Below are 8,688 nucleotides of genomic sequence, written 5' to 3'. Positions count from 1 at the left end.
CCGCGAGGCCAAAATTATCGTCTACAACCTGTTTTCCAGCTTAAGTAGACTAGATAGACGCGGAACTGCGGAGAAAAATACAAACACGATCACATTCCTAGGTGAATACAGTCCCACAACATTACACTCATTTGTACACAGAACAAACGAACCGATGTTACTGATAATGATAAAAACAGATCCACGGTATTACCGATATTGCAGGTGTATAGCATACAATATGCAAAACGGTCTGCATTTTGTGCTGGCAATCCCATGTATTATTTTTCTCCCATTCATTTCACACACAGTACCATAGTGCACAATGTTACCTTGTACTATCTTACTTCTTATTCAGAAATTAGAGTGCAACTTTAGGGAATTCCTTTTCAATTCTTACTGATATTTGTATCAAACATTATGTTATATATCATAATTTGTCATTGTAAATGCATTATTGGAGAGAAATGCAGAGAGAACATAACATTTCAATCTACTTAAATCAAGTACAATTGTATGTTCAATTGTTCTCCTTGCCATCTGCACATCCTGTCAGATTTTGAGTGTGACAGCGAATTGTTAAATCCATAAACTATTCAGCAAGTCGCACCCACCAGAACAACAACAGCAACAACAACAACAACAGCGACAACAACAACAGCAACAACAACAGCAACAACAGCAGCAGCAGCAGCAGCAGCAGCAGCAACAACAACAACAAAAGAAGTACAAAACATTGTAGACGGCAGAAAGATAGGTCAACATAAACTGTTAAATATAAACACCACGGTAACTAGTTGTTATGCTTTCATTTATAATTCAGGTTCTGAATTGAGAAGAATAGTTATTTTAGAAAATAGGAAGAAAAGAAATGAACATTCTATATATGACATAGGTGACCATAAATGCCCCTATTTTTTATTTCTTCAGGTTTTCCCGGAAATTAACTATTTCGATATTTTAGCAGTTTGTAAGAGATTTGAACCCCCCCCCCCCCCCGGCACAGAAACCATGGACTTAATCACGGTCAAACGGCGTGGTCTTATTAGCATGATAAGATCGTTATCATTGTATTTACATTTTCATGCATCGTCGTATATTTCACACCACTTTTGTTGGGCATTTGTGATTCCCTCTGATAATCAATGTCATCATTATTTCTTCTTTTTCAAATTATGTTTGTTTCTCTAGTATTATTGCCGTTAGTAAATTGGACAATTCCGTACAGCTGTAATAGAGAACACAAAGAAACAACAACAGCACCACCACCATCAACAACTATATAGTCCATGGGCCAGGCCAGATATTGGTACCATCTGAGGTGGCAATACCTTTTTGGTGTCATTTTGTTTGTCGGGCATAGATATGCTTATCAAGCTATGATAGCATTTCCAAATGAGTAGCTTAGTCATAGTAAATGAATTTTAAACCAATTTGGTCTCGTTGTTATATCCCTGTACTTCTGAATCGAGACCAAGCGCTATACAAAGAAGAGCACTGTCTTCTGTATGTTCACAGGTATTCTGTTGTAAACGCGGTGCACTTAGTCTTTATTGAAGGCAGCAAAGGGAATATCCAAGGGTTATGATGTCCACAGCGCTTAGTCTAATATTTAAGACTGCGAAGGGAATATCCAAAGCTTATAATACAGTGTATATCCCTTTATCTAAAAACAACAACAACAAAAAAAGCAATTTCTAGTGAATTCTAGCGTATTTTTCAATTATTTATCATTTTCCGGTGAAAACGATACAGTGAAAACGCTAATACCACGCCAATGTCGCTTTATTTCCATCCAACAATGAAAGATTATGCAAAAACAATGTACCGGTACACTACAATACATTATAATTAATAATGTTGTAAATGAACAGAGTGATTTTTGTTTAAAACTGATGTATTTGTTGAGAGGGTGGTATAAAAACAGTATAGATAATCCCTTTTATTAGGAACTTTAGATATGATTAACGGTACATTGTTCTAGATAAAGACTAAGCGCACCGCGTGACAGCTGTGGACATCGTAACCCTTTGGATATTCCCTTCGCTGCCTTGAATAAAGACTAAGCGCACCGCGTTTACAGCAGAACACCTATGGACATGCAGAAGGCAGTGCTCGTATTTGTATAGCGGTTAGTTTCGATTCAGAAGTATAGGGATATAAAAACGAGACCAAATTGGTTAAAAATTCATTTATTATGACTAAGCTACTCATTTGAAAATGCTATCATAGCTTGATAAGCATATCTATGTCCGACAAACAAAATGACACCAAAAAGGTTTTGCCACCTCGGATGGTACCAACAACCCATTTTTCGGCTCTTGGCCCATGGACTAATAAGGGTATACAGTGTATCAGTGAAGATCAGTCATGGATGCAAGCGATCTTGCTGCCAGTTAAAATTTGTGTCAACCAATTTCTCATTGACCGTGGTTCGCGGGCCTTCCATCCTTTTGTGAAAGAGAAGTGGGTGCAATATGGATGAAACAAACAAGAGTTTCACTGTTTCAATGTTTTTCAATGTTTCTCCACAAAATACCACAAAAATAAAAGAAACTGCCAAAACAAGGAAATACATAAAATGTGGAGAACGTTTCCGAACCCCCTCCCCCCGCTAAAAAGGCACTTAACGTTTACGGTCCGAGGTTATGTTTTCTCCAGTCAAAAAGAAATATTTGTGACCCTGCGCCACAAAACAAACAAAAAATCGCCAGACATGGATTTTTAGTTAAGGATAGATTCTAAAAGGGCAGACTCTAAGCTTTAAAATGATGTATACCTCAATTCAAATGGACCCACCTAACCTAAATATTGGAAAGAAAGCGCTCACCCTGGAAAAGTGCGAACCGAGAAAAGAGGTTCTGAAGTACAGGGTCTATCTGTCTATTCAAGCGTTTAATCTTTACCAAACCGTGCTAGCTGTGCGATAAATGGGACAAAAAACAGGATGTAAACAACTGGAGCAACAACAATGAAGGGATTATCAAATTAAATTGAAATCGAGCACGCTGTATTAAAATATTCTGTTTATGATTAATGCCAACTTTCAAAGTAGTATCATCCTTTCAAAAGTTATCAGCCTTGAAAGTGAAGAGTTTGCAAAGGGTTATCAAGAAATGAAAAGAGGCCTCTATTGAAGACATACCTGATCTCACTACTCTACAAAAAAAAGGTTGTAGAAAAACTACTGAAAATGCACTTTCCCATTCATTTTATGATCCCAAACTCACGAACATTGTAGAAGAAGAATAGCTCTTTCAGAAAATATGGAAAGCAAAAAATTGACTTGGTTGACCCGTTTCACCTTTCGTGAGTCCTCACGTGGAATCAAGGGGTGTGACTTTTTGTTTGTTTTGTGGTGCACGGTCACATTTAACCTCGTTATGGTCACCCCTTGCCTCTCATAGCTGTGAGAACTTATAGGTAAAACGTTACTTTTGTATCATCTTGTATGATTTTCTGTGTTAGCACGTTATATCGTCTTAAACACAAAGGAAGCTCGAAAGTGTTTGGTTTTAGCAAACATTACTGCATTTCAAATTTGGGTCTGCACACGGGCTGAAAAAAAAACACACACGCACACCCACAACACAACAACAACGGACAAATTCCTCTATGACATCCAAAACTGTCAATCACAAGTAAGACTAAAACACAGAATGGCGCCATTAGATACAAACGATATGGTGCAATTTGCACTTGGTTACGCATGCTACACTTTCAAAGTTTGTACACTTTGTTTGTACGCTGTGTACACACAGCTACACTTTCAAAGTTTGTACGGGTTGGTACCATGGACATACACAGACATCAGAACCCGCGAAGCTTAAACCGGAATTTTGTATGTATGTGTATGTATGTATGTTTGTATGTATGTATCTGTCTATCTATCTATAGGCCTATATATATATATATATATATATATATATATATATATATATTATACAGATACAGTACAGACCAAAAGTTTGGGGCCACCCTCAGATTTAAAAGAAAATCATACAAAACACTGCATTCTGCATTCATTCAATTAAATGTATTGACATAATGTGGTAATATTGGTAATATTTGATCTTAGTCAAATTTTGGTGTGATATTACCGGTAATATCCGGTAATATCGGTAATCGGTAACAAATTGCTTAGTGGTAACCTTTGCTTTAACGATATGCATAAAATTTGAATATATTACGAAAACCGCCTGGGGTTCACAGAAGTGCACTCAAAACCGGTTGGAAACATGCTTGTGTGATGTAATGGAACTGCCATAGCCCAATACATTTGAATGAATGCAGCATGCAGCGTTTTGTATGATTTTCTTTCAAATCTGATGGTGGCCCCAAACTTTTGGCCTGTACTATATATATATATATATATATATATATATATATATATATGTGTGTGTGTGTGTGTGTGTGTGTGTGTGTGTGTGTGTGTGTGTGTGTGTGTGTGTGTGTATACTATGCTTCAATGTAAGTGCGTACGTCTCGGCATCTATTCAGCAGATTTCATCATTAGTCAAATTAGTCATATTCGATAAGAAAGAGACATTAGCTTGCAACACCAAAATTCTGTCAATATGGCCGAACAGATTTAAGTTTTCAATTGATTTCGCTTCGTTTTGTTTCACGGGTTTTTTTTTTTTTCGTTTCTCTTTATTCACTGGTCGACCGGATGACCCAATATGAGGGTCATTTGGCTCACAAATCGTCCTCGTGCATGATGGTGTCCCGCTTGGTTCTAATGGCGCACAGCCTGCTGTTGATGCAGATTACAACTATCTTCTTAACAGGAAGGTGTAACATGTAGCAAATACCCCAATGGCTCATGACATGCAAAAACCATGTGGTAATGGTGGTAATTACTCTGATCGATGCTCTGCCACATTACTCTCTGTGTTAAAATTGCGAGCAAGGTACTTGAGAATAGCCTGCATCAAGGAAACTTTCGGTTAGCTTACCTCGATTTCTTGGGTGATGTTTGTTATTCCAAAGATTAGTTAATCCGGGATTGATATAAAGTTTGTTATTTCGAAACACAAATTTCCTATACCTAGATATTAATTAATCTGAAATTGAAAAAAAAAAAGGTTCATTAATGCGAACATTAAATTTGTGGCATTCCTCCGAAGGTTTGTTATTCCGAAAATGAAAAAAAAAAAATTAATCCAAAAATGAAAATGTGCCTATACAAACGAACCTTCGCAATTACAAACCTTATCATATTTTCGGAATTACGAACCTTCGCAATTACAAACCTTATCATGTTTTAGGAATTACGAACCTTCGGAATTATGAATCTTCGAAATAAAATAACTGCTTTCTTTCTTGTCGTAGCCAGATAACCATGATAGATATTCCTGACACACTGCACCAAAACTACGTTCTTTAGGCTTTCAGGAGAGCAGTTGTTAATATAGGTTTTCCCTGCCCATTTCGAAAAAAAAGTGTCATCTTTTTTCATTTTATGTGCATTCACTTTCGTATTTTTGAACTCGTGGAGTTACTTTGGTCAAACGATTCCATGTTCAGTGCTTTCAAATTCGTTTTTAGGCACCCGAATCTATGGTCAAATTCCGATATAAGCATTCACTTTCGTGTTTCGGCATGAATTTCCAAATTTGTCTATTCAAATTAGTGCAAATGGCTGGGTATAGCATTTTCAAATGCGATCGAGTTCCCAAATGAGCATTCAATTTCGTAATTCACTGTTATATAAGCAAGAGTGATTATGTCCATTCAATAATGGAATGTGATTTTTATGTTTATGTTTAATTTCATCCTCATAACCATCACTTTTACAAATCTGAATATCTTTCCTTTGCCCGACATTTTAGGTATTAACCCTTCTTTACAGCATGATCATGGATCATGCTATTGTTTTTGTGGTCTTCAAATTGCATCTTTGGTCCCTATTTCACTCATGATCTCCAAATTTGTTTTTTTTTTTATTTATTCAGTTTTCTTTTAGCAGGGTAGCCCTTTCAGCTCACTCGGAACTGCTCTGCCAAGGGGCCCTGCATCACGTACAAAATGCAATTTGAGTAAAAAACACAAAGTTACAAACACGGTAACAAAGAGGGAACATAAAACACAAGATTATATATAAGTCCACATAGAGCGTACACGAGAAAAGGGTTGTACACAAGCCACTGTAACAAAAAATAAACAACAACAACAACAAAAAAAAAAGAATACAATCAAATCCGGGCGAGATAGAAAATAATGGTGTAAGAAAAGACCTCACATACACATACACCAACACGCGCGCACACACACACACACACACACACACACACACACAGTGAAGAAGAAAAATTGATAGGATGTATGTGTCCATGATCATAAAACCACGCTTGAAAGAGCCTGCAGCACAGTATCAATGTAGGCCTATGTGCTTACCTGAAAAATCTGACCTATGGACAACCAGATAATCATGACAATAACATAGACCATAGATCGATAAGAGAATGTTGTCAGCATAGTCATCATGTTCTTGTAACATTGTTTATTTCTGATCCTACTATGTTTGCAGATTCAATGGCTAGATGAGATAGAGGAACCCAATCTCCGTAAAGCTTTATACTTTGAACTTTTAGATGAATAATCCCTATCTGTGGATTGAAGTATCAATTACTATTCAAATAGTGACATATAGGACTCCTACCATAAATGCATCTTAGAGAAATAACTAAAATGACGATGCGAGCGATTACACAACGTCGTAACATTCATTGCGGTTCTGTACGTCAAGTGGCACGTACGTTTGTAACGCCTTCTGTGATAATATATAATGGAGAAATCCACACAAGAGATAAGACGTCCACTATCCATCTCCATTCCATCTTGGATCTTTTTCTTCTCCATTGTTCTCTGAACGTTCCCTTCATTCGTTGCCGTTCGTATTGTTCTGGGGCATTGACATGTATCGTTATGCCTTCAAATTCATGTTTTATATTTTCATGTTTCGCGGTCGTAAGGTAAAGTAGTTAAAATGTCTTCGCGTTCCTGTATGTGCTCAGAATGGCTTTTGCATGACTGCATGATATTATCAATATGTCTTATATATTGTGCGGTAATAGAAATGACAGATAAAAACACCAACTGACATCCAACTAACTTTGTTCGTGTGTATTTTGAAAACAGGATTTTCATTATTAATATCAAAACTAATGTCGTGAAGCAGGTAATCAGCACGACAATGGAATCAACCCTGTCGTTCATCAGGCATTTTGTGACGTCATAAGCATCACCACTAAGAAATCTACTTCTTGAGTCAATTGTTGTGTGAGAAGGAGACGAAGGGACACGGCTCATCTAATGCTACTGTTTTTGTTTAAACTGTCTATCCACTTCCAAAATACAATGTACATGTAACTCTTGCCTTTTATCAATTCAGGCTCCCTGGTCTGACTGATAAAGTCATGAGAGTAGCCAATTGATCTCTGAGCATCAGCACCATGGAGCCGACTCAAGATGGCGCCCTAAACGCGACGTTTTGTTGAGGATTGATTTAATACTCAGCTACAGTTTGTATAAAGGGATGGTACGTTTTCAGTTGAGATTGGGCTTCAGGTTTCCACCTTTTTTTATGACGCTTTTTTTTCAAAGATAACGTAATTCCTCTTATGAAATATTGGAAGTGCTTATAAGTCTAAGAGGAATTCAAAATTTGGTTAGGCTGAGATATCCAAAACAAAGCAATACAAATAAAAGGTGGAAACCACCTTTTATTAGGATCGCTATGTTTTACTTTATCTTTTATACTTCAGCCATCTCAAAACCGATTTCCATTAAAGAAACGTTGAATTCCTCTTTGAATTGTATACTCTTTGCCATTTCACGAAGTCGTTTCTGAGTATCTCGCAAAAAGTTGAAAACTGAAACCTCACCTCAACCAATACTATACCACCCCTTTAAATTGACAATCTACACCACAATTTTACCACAATAAGTTACCTGTAGTGCACAAAGTAATTTAGCAAACCTCATCATCTCCTGACCACTTAAAGTGAGGAGAGAAGTATTATGTGGCTCTAGAACCAATCAATTTTAGCAAAGTCATGATAGCTTTGTATTTGATGTGTTATGAAAGCAGCAAACAGCGTTAATCTAGTCATATTATCATGACGTCATAAGGTAAGTACCAAAAGTACTCAGGTCTGAGCATGTGCAGATGTGTGTGTGCGTGTGTGTGTCTGAGTGTGCGCGCGTATGTGTGTGTCATAAATTTTCTCAAATTTGTTACATTGAGAGGGCGCTCAGAATTAAAATAAGGCTGATATAGATTGAGTGCTTTTTCAATATCACACACAAACAAATACGCCAATAATTGAAGACCTGAATATAAGAACGACCCAATTTTTGGCCAAATTCAGTTTGACATGGGAAATTGTAGCTCATGCATGGACTCATCTTGTGTATAATGATAAATCCTAATTACCCCCGGAAGTGCCTGAAATGAATGAGTTAAATCTTATATGAATGTAAGAATGAAGGACTTGGGTCATTCTGACATTCATATTATAGCGCCCTCTCTCACCCTTCTCTCATCTCTATAGCAGAATATCATACATAAGTTATGATTCAAAGAACGACCCAACTCCATATGATTCAAAGAACGACTCAAGTCCATCACACAAAATGGCTTCTCCACAATTAATGTAAATGTTAATTGTCATAATGATATATGTTCTAATTTGTATATACAAT

The sequence above is a fragment of the Diadema antillarum genome, unplaced genomic scaffold (assembly GCF_040938485.1).
Source record: "Diadema antillarum isolate AM-2024a unplaced genomic scaffold, OU_Dant_1.0 seq00001584_RagTag, whole genome shotgun sequence".
In the NCBI taxonomy this organism is placed as follows: domain Eukaryota; kingdom Metazoa; phylum Echinodermata; class Echinoidea; order Diadematoida; family Diadematidae; genus Diadema; species Diadema antillarum.
Note: the sequence above shows the minus strand (reverse complement) of the source record.